Raw genomic sequence first — 18,508 nt, 5'->3', positions numbered from 1 at the left:
TGTTTTCTATATGGTAATATGTATGTCTCTCTTAATTCATCCCACCCTCTCCTTCTGGCACTATGTCCACAAATCTGTTCGCTATGTCTGCATCTCCATTGCTGCCCTGCAAGTAAGTTCATCGCTACCATCTTTCTAGATTCCACATATATGCGTTAGTATACAATATTTGTTATTTTCTTTCTGACTTCACTCTGTATAATAGACTCTAGGTTCATCCACCTCATTAGAACTGACTCCATTGCTTTCCTTTTTATGGCTGAGTAGTATTCCATTGTATAAATACACACCAGCTTCTTTATTCATTCATCTGTCATGGACATCTCAGTTGCTTCCATGTCCCAGCTGTTGTAAATAGTGCTGCGATGAATGTTGGGTTATGTATGTCTTTTTCAATTGTTGTTTTCTCAGGTTATATGCCCCGTAGTGGTATTGTTCGATCAGATGGGAGTTTTATTCCTAGTTTCTTAAGGAATCTACGTTTGATCATCTATCATGGCTGTATCAATTCACATTCCCACCAATAGTGCAAGAGGGTTCCCTTTTCTCTACCCCCTTCTCCAGCATTTATTGTTTGTATATTTTTTGATGATGGTCATTCTGACCAGGGTGATTGTAGTTTTAATTTTCATTTCTCTATTAATGAGCGATGCTTGAGCATCTTTTCCTATGTGTGTTAGTTATCTGTATGTCTTCTTTGGAGCCATGTCTGTTTAGGTCTTCTGTCCACTTTTTGATTGGGTTGTTTGGTTTTTTTGGTAGTGAGCTGCATGAGCTGCTTGTATATTTTGAAGATTAATCCTTTGTCAGTTGTTTCATTTGCTATTGTTTCCTCCCTTTCTATGACCTGCCTCCTAGAGTAATGGAAATAAGGACAAAAATAAGCAAGTGGGACCTAAATAAACTTAGATTTTACACAGCAAAGGGAAAACTATAAACAAGGTGAAAAGATGGCCCTTAGTGCTGCTCTTTTTAAAGGACTCACTTGCTCTACATTTTACAATTATGCTGCCATCATTCAAACATTAAAAAATTTCTTCAGGTTTTCAGAGCCGGTAACCTGATCTTTTTATTCCCAAAGAGAGCAAATATTTAGACTTGAAAATGGATTTGATTTTGGAAGGAGACCAAAGGTATTTGGCTTAATTTTATGAATAAAATCAGTGTGAAAGGCTGCTTTTTGGTCCAAAAGAAGGTGCAACCATAAGGTAATGATTTTGTGTGTCTTACCATGTCCCAAAGGAATTTCCAAATACAGTGTGAAGAATGGGTATCCGGTAAACAAGTATGTGGTCTCCAAATGTGACTACGCTGCGAATGACAAATGTGACTGTGCCGAAATGACCAACCTGAGTACAAATATACCGGGGTATTTGTAATTGATCCATCTTATTACCGTCTCTGAAGGTATAGCTTGCATCTTATGTCCAAAATCCTTGCTAAAAACATCTCTCAGTAGACTAGTGCTTCTCAAATTCAACGTGGACATGAATTCTCTAAAGTTAAAATGCAGATTCATGAAGTGTGGATGCGGCCTGAGACTAAGCATTTCTAAGCAGCTCCCGGATGCTGAGCCAGAGACTTTACTCTGAATGTCACTGCCCCAGGTTCTCCAAACCTAGTAAGTCCTGGTAAGCCAGTTAAATCTTGGTGTTGCATGAATATTGCTACACACATTAAGCTACAATGTTCCTTAGCAAAATATTTGTTTTGTACTTGTGAACTTCGCCTCAGAACAGAGCATTTCTGAGTACTTTGTCAGTGAAGAAGCAGCAAACACCCTGTGCTATTTCCTTAGACTGGACGCCTTTGTGACTCAGAACATTAACAGGAGGACTTCCCTGGTGGTGCAGTGGATAAGAATCTGCCTGCCAAGGCAGATGATACGGGTTCAATTCCTGGTGTGGGAAGATTCCGCATGCCACAGAATAACTAAGCCTGTGTGTCCAACTACCGAACCCATGCTTTAGAGCCTGCAAACCGCAACTACTCAGCGCATGGACTGCAGCTAGTAAGCCCACACGCCTAGAACCTTGCTCTGCCATAAGAGGAGCCACCACAATGAGAAGACTGCACGTCACAATGAAGAGTAGCCCCCCACTTACCGCAACTATAGAAAGGCCTCATGAAGCCACGAAGACCCAGAGCAGCAATAGTCAACACATAAATAAAAGTATATATATATATATATGAAGGACAGAGCAGGAGTTTCTATGGAAAAAAGTAATTTAAGTGTTCAACCTCATTACTTATTACACAGCAGATATTATCACATGAGAAAAAGCAAGGTCCCTTTTGATATATTGAAAATTGTTATTTCTGATTTCACAATGTTTGAAATTGATATAACGAAACTTCTCTTACTGGCTAGCTAAAAACAAAATCCTATTTCATAGCTAAAATGTAAACAGCTAAGATGTAATTGGCAGACTAACTTTCAAAGCTTCAAAAGCACAGCTGTGAAACATAACTTTGGAGTGTAATAAAGCCAAATAGCTTTGCATGCTAATAATGATATTACAAACAAAGATGAGAATGATTTTGTTAGAATATTTGAGTGTTTAAATACCTTTGCTAAGGCTACCTGTTTAACTGAGAATTTGAGTTACCTACCATATATGCGTCTATTGAATGCCTGCTACGTGTATCTTGCTAGGAATTAGTGATAACAGAGATGAATGTAACATTGTCATTTTTCAAAGGGTTATTTTTTGTTACATAATATTTCCTTTTAGTTAATTTTTCAGATTATAAATAAAAATTGGAAAAGTATTAGAAAATGCAGAAAAAATATGAAAAGTAAAATATATGTTATTAAAAATTCAACCACTGTTAACATTTCTATGTTGTCTTTTAAATTTCCCTTGGCCTACTTCTAAGAATTATCATTTCTCACATCTTTTGTTTTTTAAAGTTGTTTTTTTTTTTTTTTTTTGATGTGGACCATTTTTAAAGTCTTAGATTGAATTTGTTACAATATTGCTTCTGTTTTATGTTTTGGTTTTTTGGCCATGAATCATGTGGGATATTAGCTCGCAATTAGGGATCAAACCCACACTCCTTGCATTCGAAGGCCAAGTCTTAACCACTGGACCACCAGGGAAGTCCCTATTTTTCATATCTTGATGTACTTTATCATTTTTTAACTGTGTAAGTATATCTTGTGGGCCAGGGTCAAGGTAGATTTCAGGTGAATTTTTACACCTATATTGGCCTGGGCTAAATTTCAGAAACCCACAATAACTACACATGATGTGTGTATGTTTGTTTGTGTATTAAGGTGGGGACTGGGGATTTTCTCTGGGATGAGCTCTTGCTTAATATTTGAAGTCCTCTTCAGACTGGAAGGAACTGGAAAAGTTGGAATTCCATCTAACTTCGTAGGTATTAATTGGCCAATGACTGCTTATAACTGATCAGGTTTATATCCCCAGAGATACTCATGTGCACATTGTGTTTTGCTTTCTCAATTTTGTAAAAAAAAAATTTGTTGTTGTTGTTCAGCTCCTAATTCATGTCTGACTCTGAGACCCCATGGACTGTAGCATGCCAAGCTTCCCTGTCCTTCGCTATCTCCCAGAGTTTGCCCAAGTTCATGTCCATTGGTCGATGATGCTATCCAAACATCTCATCCTTTACAGCCCTCTTCTCCTGCCTTCAATCTTTCCCAGCATCAGGGTCTTTTCCAATGAGTTTGCTTCTCACCTCAGGTATCAAAAGTATTAGAGCTTCAGCAAAAGTCCTTCCAATGGGTATTCAGGGTTGATCTCCTTTAGGATTGACTGGTATGATCTCCTTGCTGTCCAAGGGACTCTTAAGAGTCTTCTCCAGCACCACAATTTGAAAGCATCAATTCTTTGGCACTCAGCCTTCTTTATGGTTCAACTCTTACATCTGTACATAATAACCAGAAAGACCATCTATATGGACCTTTCTTGTCAAAGTGATGTCTTTGCTTTTTAATATGCTGTCTAGGTTTGTCATAGCTTTCCTTCCAAGAAGCAAGCGTCTCCTAATCTCATGGCTGCAGTCACCATCCACAGTGATTTTGGAGCCCAAGAAGAGAAAATCTTTCACTGTTTCCACTTTTCCCCCTTTTATTTGCCATGAAGTAATGGGACCAGATGCCATGATCTTTGTTTTTTGAATGTTGAGTTTTAAGCCAGCTTTTTCATTCTCCTCTTTCACCTTCATCAAGAGGCTCTTTAGTTCCTCTTTGCTTTCTTCCATCAGAGTGGTATCATCTGCATATCTGAGGTTATTGATATTTCTCCCAGCAATCTTGATTCCAGCTTGTAACTCATCCAGCCAGGCATTCTGCATGATGTACTCTGCATATAAGTTAAATAAACAGAGTGACAGTATACAGCCTTGACGTATTCCTTTCCCAATTTTGAACCAGTGTTTTGTTCCATGTCCGAGCTGCCTCTTGACTTGCATACAGGTTTCTCAGGGGACAGGTAAGATGGCCTGGTATTTCCATTTCCTTAAGAATTTCCCACAGTTTGCTGTGGTTCACCCAGTCAAAGCTTTAGCATAGTCAATGAAGCAGAAGTAGATGTTTTTCTGGAATTCCATTGTTTTTTCTATGATCCAACAGATGTTGGCAATTCGATCTCTGGTTTTTCTGCCTTTTCTAAACCCAGCTTGTATATCTAGAAGTTTTCGATTCAAGTACTGCTGAAGCCTAGCTTGAAGGATTTTGAGCATAACCTCACTAGGACAGGAAATGAGCACAACTGTCTGCTACCTTGAACATTCTTTAGCATTGCCCTTCTTTGGACTGGCATGAAAACTGACCTTTTCCAGTCCTGTGGCCACTGCTGGGTTTTCCAAATTTGCTGACATACTGAGTGCAACACTTTAACAGCATCATCTTTTAGGATTTTAAATAACTTAGCTGGGATTCCATCACCTCCTCTAGCTTTGTTTGTAATAATGCTTCCTAAGTCCCACTTGACTTCACACTCCAGGATGTCTGGCTCTAGGTGAGTGACCACACCATCGTGGTTATCCCAGTCATGAAGACCTTTTTTGTATAGTTTTTCTGTGTGTTCTCACCATCTGTTTTTAATCTCTGCTACCTCTGTTAGATCCTTACTGTTTTTGTCCCTTATCATGTTCATCCTTGCATAAAATGTTCCTTTCATATTTCTAATTTTTTTGAAGAGGTCTCTAGTCTTTCCCATTCTATTATTTTCCTCTATTTCTTTGCATTGCTCATTGAGGAAGCGCTTCTGATCTCTCCTTGAGAGAGATATCCAATAAATTTTTTGGATTGTAATAATTTTAGAATGAGTGTGACTGGTTCTTACTAAAATCTGTTGCATATTTATATTATCTGTAAAATAAGGTACATGAACTGTGTGTTTTTAATTTTTTTTGAAGTTCTGAGATTTGAAATCTTGTGGCTGTTTCTTTATTCACATCTTGCTGCTGTTTTCTTTATTCACATCTTGCATATAAATAGATCCATTCTGTTTAATACCTTTATTGAGAATAATTTTCAAAAGAAATCAAAGTATCTTTTATTAGCAACAAATAGAAAATTTATTGATTTCTTGAGCCTTTTTCTGGTCATTATGGCCTTAATTACTCTGATGCTATCAAGGAGAAGAGAAATGTACAAAATACTTTTCATCTTGGAAATATTTTAAAAGTTACTTTCTGAGGTTCAGAGGATTTGAGGGAGAGGTAAAAACTGCAGTTTATTCAGGGACCTCTGGACCTCTCTCTGCCTGCTGGGCTGATGTAACTAAGGTGACAGCCTAAACGTAGGCACCCATGGCACACTGATAGGATCTACACAGCATTATATTGAAACATCTGTGAGAACTATCCCATATAGTAATGGCTTCTGGGGAAAGAATGCAAGGAAAGCATATGCAAGGTGGTGGAGTAGAAGGACGTGCGCTCATCTTCTCCTGCAAGAACTCCAAAATTACAACTTGCTGCTGTACAACCATGGACAGGAGAATGTTGGATCCCACCAAAAAAAGTTACCCGATGTCCAAGGGCAAAGGAGAAATCCCAGCAAGACAGTAGGAGGGGCAAAATCACATTTAGAATTAAACTGATACCTGCCATAGATGCTTGGAGGGCTCAAACAAAACCTTGCATGCACCAGGACCCAGAGACCCCACAGAGACTGAGCCACACCTGTGTTTGAGTCTCCTGCAGAGGTATGGGTCATGAGTGGCCTGCTGCAGGGGAAGGGGCTCTGGGTGCAGCTACCTGGGTCACACAGTCTCTTGGAGAAGGTTGCCATTAACCCCACCACAGAGCTGTTGGGCAGACAACCCACAAACTGCAGAACAATTATACCAAAGAAATTGTCACACTGTTAAGAAAGTTCTAGGACCCACAACAGATTTCCCAACCTGGGGATATGGCAAAGGGATTGAGAACTCCCAGAGAATTTGACTTTTGAGGCCCGTGTATTTGATTACAGAACTTACACAGGACTGGGAAAACAGATTCTTAGAGGACACAAACAAAACCTTGTGTGCACCAGGACCCAAGGAGAAAGGAGCAGTGATCCCGCAAGAGACTGACCCAGACTTGCCTGTGAGGGTCCAGGAGTCTGTGGCAGAGGCATGGATTGGCGGTGGCCTACTATGGGGTGGGGGGAACTGAATGTAGCTGTGCGTGCATGGGACCTTCTGAAGGAGTTTACCATTATCTTTATTACCTCCACCATAGTTTGGTCTCAGGTCAAACAACAGGGAGGGAACAGAGCCCTGCCCATCAAAACAAGACCCAGTTTCCCTGGCAGTCAGTCTCTCCCATCAGGAAGCTTCCATAAGTCTCTTATCTTTATCCATCAGAGGCCAGACAGATTGAGAACCACAATCACAGAAAACTAATCAATCTGATCACATGGACCACAGCCTTGTCTGACTCAGTGAAACTATGAGCCATGCCGTGTAGGGCCACCCAAAACAGATGGGTCATGGTGGAGGGTTCTGACAGAAAGTAGTCCACTGGAGAAGGGAATGGCAAACCACTTCAGTATTCCTGCCTTGAGAACCCCATGAACAGTATGAAAAGGCAAAATGATAGGATACTGAAAGAGGACCTCCCCAGGTCAGTAGGGGCCCAATATGCTACTGGAGATCAGTGGAGAAATAACTCCAGAAAGAATGAAGGGATGGAGCCAAAGCAAAAACAACACCCAGTTGTGGATGTGATGGGTTGGAAGTAAAGTCTGATGCTGTAAAGAGCAATATTGCATAGGAACCTGGAATGTTAGGTCCATGAATCAAGGTAAATTGGAAGTGGTCAAACAGGAGGTGGCAAGAGTGAACATCGACATTTTAGGAATCAGTGAACTAAAATGACCGGAATGGGTGAGTTTAATTCAGATGACCTTTATATCTACTACTGTGGGCAAGAATCTCTTAGAAGAAAGAGAGTAGCCATCAGAGTCAATAGAAGAGTCTGAAATGAACTACTTGGGTGCACTCTCAAAAATGACAGAATGATCTCTGTTTGTTTCCAAGGCAAACCATTCAATATCACAATAATCCAAGTCTATCCCCCAACCAGTAGTGCTGAAGAAGCTGAAATTGAATGGTTCTATGAACACCTACAAGACCTTCTAGAACTAACATCCCAAAAAGATGTCCTTTTCATCATGGGCGACTAGAATTGAAAAGTAGGAAGTCAAGAGATACCTGGAGTAACAGGCAAGTTTGGCCTTGGAGTACAGAATGAAGCAGGGCAAAGGCTAATAGAGTTTTGCCAAGAGACTGCACTGGTCACAGCAAACACCCTCTTCCAACAACACAAGAGAAGACTCTACACGTGGACATCACCAGATGGTCAACACTGAAATCAGATTGATTGTATTCTTTGCAGCCAAAGATGGAGAAGCTCTATACAGTCAGCAAAAACAAGATTGGGAGCTGACTGTGGCTCAGATCATGAACTCCTTATTGCCAAATTCAGACTTCAACTGAAGAAAGTAGGGAAAACCACTAGACCATTCAGGTATGACCTAAATCAAATCCCTTACAGTTATACAGTGGACAGGACAAATAGATTCAAAGGATTAGATCTGATAGACAGAGTGCCTGAAGAACTGTGGATGGGGTTCATGACATTGTATAGGAGGCAGTGATCAAGACCATCCCCAAGAAAAACAAATGCAAAAAGGCAAAATGGTTGTCTGAGGAGGCCTTAAAAATAGCTGAGGAAAGAAGAGAAGCTAAAGGCAAAGGAGAAAAGGAAAGATATACCCATTTGAATGCAGAGTTCCAAGGAAGAGCAAGGAGAGATGAGAAAGCCTTCCTCAACAATCAATGCAAAGAAATAGAGGAAAACAATAGAGTGGGAAAGACTAGAGATCTCTTCAAGAAAATTAGAGATAACAAGGGAACGTTTCATGCAAAGATTGGCTCAATAAAGGACAGAAATGGTATGAAGAGGTGGAAAGAATATAGAGAACTATGCGAGAAAGATCTTCATGACCCAGTAACCACAATGGTGTGATCACATGCCCATTGCCAGACATCCTGAAATGCAGTCAAGTGAGCCTTAGGAAGCATCACTATGAACAAAGCTAGTGGAGGTGATGGAATTCCAATGGAACTATTTCAAATCCTAAAAGATGATGCTGTTAAAGTGCTGCACTCAACATGCCAGCAAATCTGGAAAACTCAGCAGTGGCCACAGAACTGGAAAGGTCAGTTTTCAATCCAATCCCAAAGAAAGGCAATGCCAAAGATGTTCAAACTACTGTAATATTGTACTCATCTCACACGCTAGCAAAGTAATGCTCAAAATTTTCCAAGCTAGTCTCAACTGTACATGAATTGTGAACTTCCAGATGTTCAGCTGGTTTTAGAAAAGGCAGAAGAACCAGAGATCAAATTGCCAACATCCATTGGATCATAGAAAAAGCAAGAGAGTTCCAGAAAAACATCTACTTCTGCTTTATTGACTATGCCGAAGCCTTTGACTCTGTGGATCACAACAAACTGTGGAAAATTCTGAAAGAGATGGGAATACCAGACCACCTTACCTGCCTCCTGAGAAATCTGTATTCAGGTCAAGAAGAAACAGTTAGAACTGGACATGGTACAACAAACTGGGAAAGGAGTACGTCAAGGCTGTATATCATCACCCTGCTTATTTAACTTATATGCAGAGTACATCATGCAAAATGCTGGGCTGGATGAGTTACAAGCTAGAATCAAGATTGCTGGGAAAAATATCAATAACCTCAGATATGCAGATGACACCATCCTTATGGCAGAAAGTGAAGAGGAACTAAAAAGCCCCTTGATGAAAGTGAAAGAGGAGAGTGAAAAAGTTGGCTTAAAATTCAATAATCAAAAAACGAAGATCATGGCATCCAGTTCCATCACTTCGTAACAAATAGATGGGGACACAATGGAAACAGTGACAGACTTTATTTTTTTCAGCTCTAAAATCACTGCAGACGGTGACTGCAGCCATGAAATTAAAAGACACTTGCTCCTTCGAAGAAAAGCTATGACCAAGCTAGACAGCATATTAAAAGCAGAGACATTACTTTGCCAACAAAGGTCCATCAAGTCAAAGCTATGGTTTTTCTAGTAGTCATGTATGGATGTGAGAGTTGGACTATAAAGAAAACTGAGCACTGAAGAATTGATGCTTTTGAACTGTGGTGTTGGAGAAGACTCTTGAGAGTCCCTTGGACAGCAAGGAGATCAAACCAGTCAATCCTAAAGGAAATCAATCCTGAATATTTATTGGAAGGACTGATGCTGAAGCTGAAACTCCAATACTTTGGCCACCTGATGCTAGAACTCATGAAGAACTGACTCATTGGAAAAGACCCTGATGCTGGGAAGGATTGAAGACATGAGGAGATGGAGATGACAGAGGATGAGATGCTTGGATGGCATCACTGACTCGATGGACATGAGTTGAGTAAGCTCCAGGAGTTGATGATGAACAGAGAAGTCTGGTGTGTTGCAGTCCATGGGGTCGCAAAGAGTCAGGCATAACTCAGGGACTGAACTGAACCCTGGGGAAAGGTTAATGAGTCACTTACACATTTTCATGTTTAGGTAGAGGCTGATGCTCAAGTAATTGATCAACTGAAAAACTGATTTAATGGAATATAGTAGAATAAGTTATTAAGAAAATATTAGCCTAAACAACACAAACTTGGTGATATTTAGACATCTTGAACCAAGAAAATGACAGTTTTGTAAGTTCAAGCTAATATGTAGATAGTCTCTAGAACTTTTCTTTTTTTAAAGAAATTTGTCTTATTGAAGTATTCCCACGAGAAAATTGGTATTTCGTTATCCATCCCTAGAGGATGAATCTAGGATTGTATTTCTAAAAACCTTAATTGTCTGTATTGGCTTCTCTTACTGGGTTTTCTTATTTTGTGTTTTAAAATCACTAATGTCCTAGAGCAGGGAGAGACAAAAGCTGATGCTTTGAGTTGAATTACTGAGGGCTTCCCTCACAGCTCAGAGGGCAAAGAATTCACCTGCAATGCAGGAGACTGGGTTCGATCCTTGGGTTGGGAAGATCCTCTGGAAAAAGGAATACCTACCCACTCCAGTATTCTTGCCTGGAGAATTCTATTGATAGAGAAGCCTGGTGGGCTACGGTCCATGGGGTCCCAAAGAGTAGGACATGAGTGAACGATTAACACTTTCACTTTTTCACTTTTCTTAGAGGAATACAGATTTTCCTGGTCCTGGTGGAGACTGCCCCAGAATAAAGAGAAAGGTATGATTTGTGAGAGAGGACCTGGGCTGCCCTGCCACACATGGCCCTATGAAGGGGCAGCACCTCTCAGGCAGTGGGGAGAAGATGCTTAGGTTCTGGGGTCTTAGGGGACCATGGAGAAAGGTCTCCATGCCCAGGCCTTCAAAATTACACTTGAATAAATGATATGGGCCTGGTGAACAGAATTCACTCAAGGCTTGTGGTCTTTCCTCACATTTTGCAGATCATACTCATTTATGGCCCTAGGAAGAACTTCTGAAACAAGATTGAGTTTGCCAAGCAGCTATGATCCCCACTCTACCACAAATATATAAGATTCAGTTTGAATTTTCCCTCAGCTTTAGCAGGTATGGTGTTCTATAGACAGAATTCTGGGACTACTGATTCATGATCTGATGGTATGAACACCATGAATAAAATATCAGGCCATAATGTGTTTGAACTTTTCACTGATTTTTCTTAATCATAGTATCTGATTTTTGTGGCTCACATATGGTGAGACATTTTCTTAAACACCAACTGAAATACCTAGGATGGCAGAGATTTTGTTCCTTCCAGATAGGAGAAGTAGTCTGGGAAACTGGCCAACATACTGACATTTCATGGACATTTTTACTGTTTTGTTTTTACAACAATGGGCAGAATATTTATTATTGTCCTAATGTTTAAAGAGATCCAAGAAATACAGCAGTCAGTCACATTGACTCAGTTTCTCCATCTGGCTCTTCTTGAATGTGGTGGTACAGACAGTTTTTTGTTACCCCTATTCATTTTCCAAACTTTAAAATTTTTATCATCATAAAAGGTGGTTTCATATGCGGTTATGACTTCAGGGGGCATCCTGAAGGACTCTGGGCAAAGAGATGTCTCCTACTGTTTCCTTGAACTCTCTACCTTAAGCAATTCATGTCTATATGTTGAAAAAAAATTTTTTTTTGCTGCTGTTATCCTCTCTAAACAATTTACTGTGAATAATTTTTATCAGAATTCCTTATTCCTATTGATTGAACAGATTTGATCAATATTAAAAAATGTTCAAGGGGAGCACATGTATACCTGTGGCGGATTCGTTTTGATGTTTGGCAAAACTAATACAGTGTTTCAGGTTTAAAAATAAAGTAAAATTAAAAAAAAGAGAGAAACAAACAAACAAAAAAAAAAAAAGGAAAGAAGAGAGAAGACATAGAAAGGAAAAGAGGGAGAGATGTATATCATGTTACTTTACTGTGTAAATGTTTCAATCACCTATATTAGAGACCTCATGAGTTTTCTGTCCTCCAAAGAAATTTAAGAATCATGCTCTAACCAATTTGCAACTACAGCATGAGGTAATGGTGGGATATTGTTTTCCTGCTACTATATGAACACTTTTATTAGAGTTTAAAAAGAGTTTTTCTTAGGTTGTAAAGATGGGGAGCCACATTTGGTATGGAATATCTCTAGAGTAGTTATTAATAACTTAAGGATGCTTAGCTTCATCTTTCAATATTTGCATGATGAATATATTTCACGGAACTCAGCAAACAACAAAAAACCCCAACAGAACTCCCCAAGCCCCAGCTAAACACAGCTTAAATGGTAGGCACTTAATTTTCCTCCATTTCAAGATCCTAAGTATGAGGTTCCAGAGTAGGTTTAATACATCAACAATATTAGGGTTCTGAGTTGGCATTCTGTGACTTGCCACAGATCACGATATGGGTGCAGCAGCCCCAAGCATCAGGTCCTCACAAGAGAATTTAACAGCAGGAAAGAGGAGGGGTTTCTTTCTTTTTTTTTTTTTATCATCAGGGGAGAAAAGCTTTCTCAGATAACTCTTGGAAGACTTCTCTTGCCATCTTAATTAGCCAGCATTGGGTCAATTTCCTCCGGAGGAGCCTGGTAGGCTGCAGTCCATGGGGTCGCTAGGAGTCGGACACAACTGAAGCGACTTAGCAGCAGCAGCAGCAGGGTAAGGGTAGCCAGGATGGGGAGTATCTGCTATTTTTAGTCTGCATTTGTTAACAAAAAAGAGGAAGATGGGGAAAGATCTCAGATAAGTACTATTTAGATCCGTTCTTCGTTTCTACCAAATGTGTTTCTTTGAGTACATTTCTGAAAAATACGTAATTTTCCTGCTCTTAAACTTTCAGGTTTTTTTATAATTGGAGCAGAGCAGTCCATGGGGTTGCAAAGAGCTGGACATGACTGAGCGACTGAACTGATAGTTGGTTTACAGTATTATTTTCAGGTGTACAGCAAAGTGATTTGGATATATATATATATATATAAAATATGTGTGTATATTATTTTTCAGATTCTTTTCCATTATAGGTTATTACAAGATAATGAATATAATTCCTTGTTGTTGTTGTTGTTCGGTCGCTCAGTCATGTCTAACTCTTTGTGACCCCATGGACTGCAACATGCCAGGCTTCCCTGTCCTTCACCGTCTCCTGGAGTTTACTCAAACTCATGTCCATCGAGTCAGTGATACCATCCAACCATCTCATCCTCTGTCATCCCCTTCACCTCCTGCCTTCAATCTTTCCCAGCATCAGGGTCTTTTCTAATGAGTTGGCTCTTCCTATCAGGTGGCCGAAGTATTGGAGCTTCAGCTTCAGCATCAGTCCTTCCAGTGAATATTTAGGACTGATTTCCTTTAGGATGGATTGGTTGGATCTCCTTGCAGTTCAAGGGACTCTCAAGAGTCTCCCTGTGCTATACATTAAATCCTTGTTGTTTATCATTTCAATAACTTTTATTGCTAATGAATACAATAAAATCCAGCTCCCGCCCCCCCCACTCCCCCACTTTACTCTCCAGTGGCTACTAAATGAATCTGGAACAGACCCAGAGCATCCCTCTGTTCATACCTACACTCATGATGTTTCCTCCTCTTGTAATCTCTTCTCCACAATCTCCCACTGTATGCTGATTTAGACATCAATGCTCAGCTCCAAGGCTGCCTTCTCCATGAAGCCTTCCCAGCTTCCCTCTATCATCTGTGATTTCTCTTTACTCCCAGCTTCCTCAGCAGCATTTCCTGTACACAGTAGAAACTGCCCACTCTTGGATATACCATTTGACTTTTGATTATCACAAGACCCCACAAAGACCCGACTCACAAGAACTGTCAACATTGCTGAGGTGTAATCCAGATCTCGTCTCTTGCAAAACTACGGGTACAGTAGTGAATTTTCTCACATGGGCTTCTCCAAGACCCCAGCAAGATTTCACTGTTCTTTCTTTGTTGTAATATAGGCAGTAAGTTTTGTGAACTCATTGAAAGCTGTGCTCCATTGTGGGAAATGGCTGTTAATCGAGAGATAAAACTTTAGATGAAAACTGAAGAGGTAGTTAACTTTTGATTTGAGGAGAGGAATGGGAAAGGAGTAATCCTCCAGAAAATGTGACTGCTGAGACAGCAGAAGCCTGGGAAAATACTTGCACATCCTTAAGATTGTGCTATAGACAACTTCTTACCTGGTATTACAAATATTTATGTACAGGACTCCTGAAAGGTCATTGGATTTCAGAAGGCAGGGAATAAATGATATGGTGTGGTGTAGTAGTTCTGGAGACACAGAATTGAGATTAGGTTGTAGGTCTGTCAGCTCCCCAAGACCGTGTGACCTTTGGGAAGATACTTGACTTATGTGAGCCTTTGGTTTCCTCATCTGTAAAGCAATGGTTAAAATACATATCTCACAGGTTACCCAGGCTATTAAATGAAATAATATTTGAAAGAAAATATCATGTAAACCTTGAAACTATAGATGATTAAATAATTGTCATTATTTATCTCCACAACATCCATCATGAGAGCAGGCGCTCAGAAGATATTTGTTTAATAAATGAATGAGTGAATGAAAAGCTATCACAATGAGCTGATTATAAGGATAAACATATTTTTCTTTCCAGAAGAGTGTCTGTGAGGTTCTAAGGCATTTTCTTTGCTTGCACTACTAAAATGTGGAAATCAATAAAAATCATTACTGAGAATTAAATACTAGTAGATTATATCAACTTTAATATGAAGCTAAATTTCTTGTATGAATACATTGGCTATTCATAAACTGCTGGGCCTACACTTCCACTGTTTACAGCATTACTGGAGCCCTTCATGAGCACCACAGCTTTGCAGTTCCTCTGGGATCATCCATTATCCCACGGATCCATTATCATCTATAATTCTCTTTAAAAACCTAATAAAATTGACTGTAAGAAGCCTGCGCTGTGTATTGTCTTCAAACATAACCTTCTTCACGTCTTTCTTGAGTGTTGAGACTTTTAAAGGATCTGGGATTGTTGCAATGGTAGCTTTCTCCCTCCACTTGTGCTTCAGATTTATACCTTTCCAAGGTAAGGAGCCAGGAGCTGCAGCCTGGCTGCAAAGAGAGCGTGGGAACCTATAAATAGCTTTACACTGCCCCTGAGCCACCCAGACCTGATGGGTGGGCATGAAATGGTTTAGTTTTTCTATGACCAGCTCTAACAAGAGGATTATTTACCTCTCTGTGAAGAACATGCATTATTCCAGTTAACTACTTTGCTGACCCCTGTGAATGTTGTCTTAAATCCCAAGAGGTGCTTTGCAGATGTGATTGAGTTAAAGATCTTGTCATGGTGAAATTGTCCTGGTTCATCCAAATTGGCCCTAATTATAATCACAAGAGTTCTTATTACAAGGATTGACTACAAGGAGGGTAGAAGGTCAAAGGTGGAAGGTAACGTGATGACAGAAGCAGGGAGAGAAGAGGCGATGTGAAGGAGGGCATGGGGTGAGGAACGACAGCCCCTAGGAGCTGGAGAAGGCGAGGAACAGATTCCCCCTTGGAATCTCCAGAAGAAACTTGCTCTGCTGACACCTCGGTTTTAGCCCAGTAAGACTTACTTGTGTGGTAGTCGCTCAGTTGTGTCTGATTCTTTACGACTCATGGATGGCTGTAGCCCACCAGGCTCCTCTGTCCATGGGATTCTCCAAGTAAGCACACTCGGGTGGGTTACCATTTCCTTCTCCAGGGGATCTTCCCAACCCAGGGATCAAACCCAGGTCTTCTGCATTGCAGGCAGATGCTTTACCCTCTGAGCCACCTGGGAGGCCCAAGACTTACTTAGGACTTTTAAATTTCAGAATTGTGAGAGAATCAATGTGTGTTGTTTCAAGCCATTGTGTTTGTGGCGATTTGTTACAGCAGCAACAGGAAACTCATACAGGTGGTCTGGCTTGAGTAGCTGGAGCCTGGGTGGTTGGTGGTGAAGGTTTTCTCCCTCCACAATCCAGGGCATTCTAGCCAGCCCAGAAACAGGAGCTCCTTAAACCCCCTCATTGGCTTTAGGTTTCAGGTGTCAGGAGCCTATTTGGTAAAACTCGTCCTTCATTCTTCCTTCCAGTCTATCTTAGTCTTACTCTTTTATTTAAAAAAATTTTTTTTTTAATTTTTTTTAAAAATTAAAAATTAATTAATTTAAAAATTTTTGGCTGTGATGGGTCTTCATTGCTTTGCATGGGCATTCTCTAGTTGCAGTGAATAGGTGTTATGGTTCGTTGCGGTGCACAGGCTTCTCACTGCAGTAGCTTTTCTTGTTGCAGAGCACAGGCTTTAGCCTTCAGCAGCCACAGTTCAAGGGCTCAGTAGTTGCAGTTCACAGCCCTAGAGCTCTGACTCAGTAGCTGTGATGCACAGGCTTAGTTGTCCCAAGGGATGTGGGATCTTCCTGGACCAGGGATCAAACCCGTGTCCCCTACATTGGCAGGCAGATTCTTAACCACTGGACTACCAGGGAGGTCTCTATCTCTTTACTCTTAAAATAAGTTATTTTCTTCATTTTCTTTCTCAATAGATCATGATGGCTTGTAAAATCTAGTAGAACCAATGGCAGGAGTTGTCCCCCTTCCTCAAATTCAGGTAGGGTTTAATTTTCAAATGTCTTTTGAAGAAGAATGGAAATGTTTTTATTTCATCCTTCTAATGCAGCAGGAAGAGGAAGATAAACATGAAACAAGATCACTCATGTTCTGCTACACTGTGATGTCCCAGAATTTCTCTGTATCTTTTCTTCTTTGTTTTATGGCAGAATTGGAATCACTGCTAAGGTTGTATGCCCAAACCCCTCCTTGCGCATACTGAGAACTGATGCTGAAAAGGAAAATATTCTGTACTGTGGGCGGAGCTCTGGCAAATTATTGTCCATTGTGATTTCTCATTTGGGCAAACATGATCCAAGTTTTATATTAGAAAAATGCATATAAAAAGTGATTGCAAGCATTATGTAAGAGTTGGAAAACATCTTATCTATCCAAAGTCATAATTTCCAAATATAACTCCTTTCTGAGTTGGCAGCACGTATGTCTGACTTAGGTCTACTATGAACAAGAGTGGCTGAGTTATTAAAACTCCATTAATCTAATTTGTTTAAATGGAAGTAGTACCTTATGCCTGGCTTAAACAGAATTTAAATGAAGAGAGAGGAGAAATATTATTCAATATAATTAAGATGTCAGACCCTACTCACTTATGAAAAGATGCAAAGTCAACAAAAGAAACCCTGTGGTGTAGCGTTTGGCTTTGAAAATGCTAAATAAATGGAAAAATAATCGAGTGGTAACAATAATAGATATGTGATGTTTGTTCAGAATCTTCCAATGCAAAAATTTCTCTATCTACCTTCTTTCTTTCTGTTGATGCACACCTCACTAAAATGTATATGAGTCTCATTTGCTCTTCTAGACTGTGGCCTATGGTGCTAAATCCTAGGAGCCTTTAGTGTTACCTAAAGAAAACTGTCAATAACATACATACATCTAAATGCTGCCAATTTAAAACCTTATTACCGGAGGCCATAAGCTCTGGAATTATCCTTGTCAGATCTAAGAAAGCAGCCAAGCTTCCCAGCAGTCTCTCTGGCATCTCTGAACTTCTGTGTCATTGCTTTTCTCGGGCTAGGAGTAATGGCGCGACAATTGCACGGTGCTCCCTCCTCTCTTCAATTCTGTTTCTAAGGGTCGGCATGACCTACAGCGTGACAAAATAAGCTAGCTGTTCAGTTGAGCCAGGTGTCCTTTGCGAAGCTAAGAAAAGGAATAACAGTGCCATGAAGTCATTAGTGTGCTCTATATCATAAGCCGTAAATGACAGCTCTGAGCGGGACTATCCTGCTTGGGAGTCTGTCACTTGGTGCTGGAAGCATCTCAGCGCAGGTGGGAACCAGCATCTCACCAAACATCTATGTTGTCAGGTGGAAAAGCCAGCACCCATGGGGCTAGGAATTGGAGCAAGTCTAAGAAAGCAGATTAAAAATGGGAAGAGGAAGCTAATGGTATGAACTGATAACGTTTTCTATAGATGTTGGCTGGCATGACTGGAAACATCACAGGCATACCAAATCCTGCTCACCATATCTCCCATCTGTGAAAAGTAAATAAAGGTAGAAACGAAAACAAAAGTAAACAGCAGGTTGTTGTTCAGTCACTAAGTCGTGTTTGACTCTTTGCCACCCCATGGACTGCAGCACGCCAGGCTTCCCTGTCCATCACCAACTCCCGGAGCTTGCTCAAACTCATGTCCATTGAGTCAGTGATGCCATCCAACCATCTCATCCTCTGTCACTCCCTTCTCCGGCTGCCCTCAATCTTTCCCAGCATCAGGGTCTTTTCCAATGAGTCAGCTCCTTGTATGAGGTGGTCAAACTATTGGAACTCCAGCTTTAGCATCAGTCCTTCCAGTAAATATTCAGGGTTTTACTCATCTAATACTGGAGTTGGTTGATCCCGTCAGCTCCTGAA

The sequence above is a fragment of the Bubalus kerabau genome, chromosome 1 (genome assembly GCF_029407905.1).
Source record: "Bubalus kerabau isolate K-KA32 ecotype Philippines breed swamp buffalo chromosome 1, PCC_UOA_SB_1v2, whole genome shotgun sequence".
Taxonomy (NCBI): Eukaryota; Metazoa; Chordata; class Mammalia; order Artiodactyla; family Bovidae; genus Bubalus; species Bubalus kerabau.
This window is presented reverse-complemented; position numbering follows the sequence as displayed.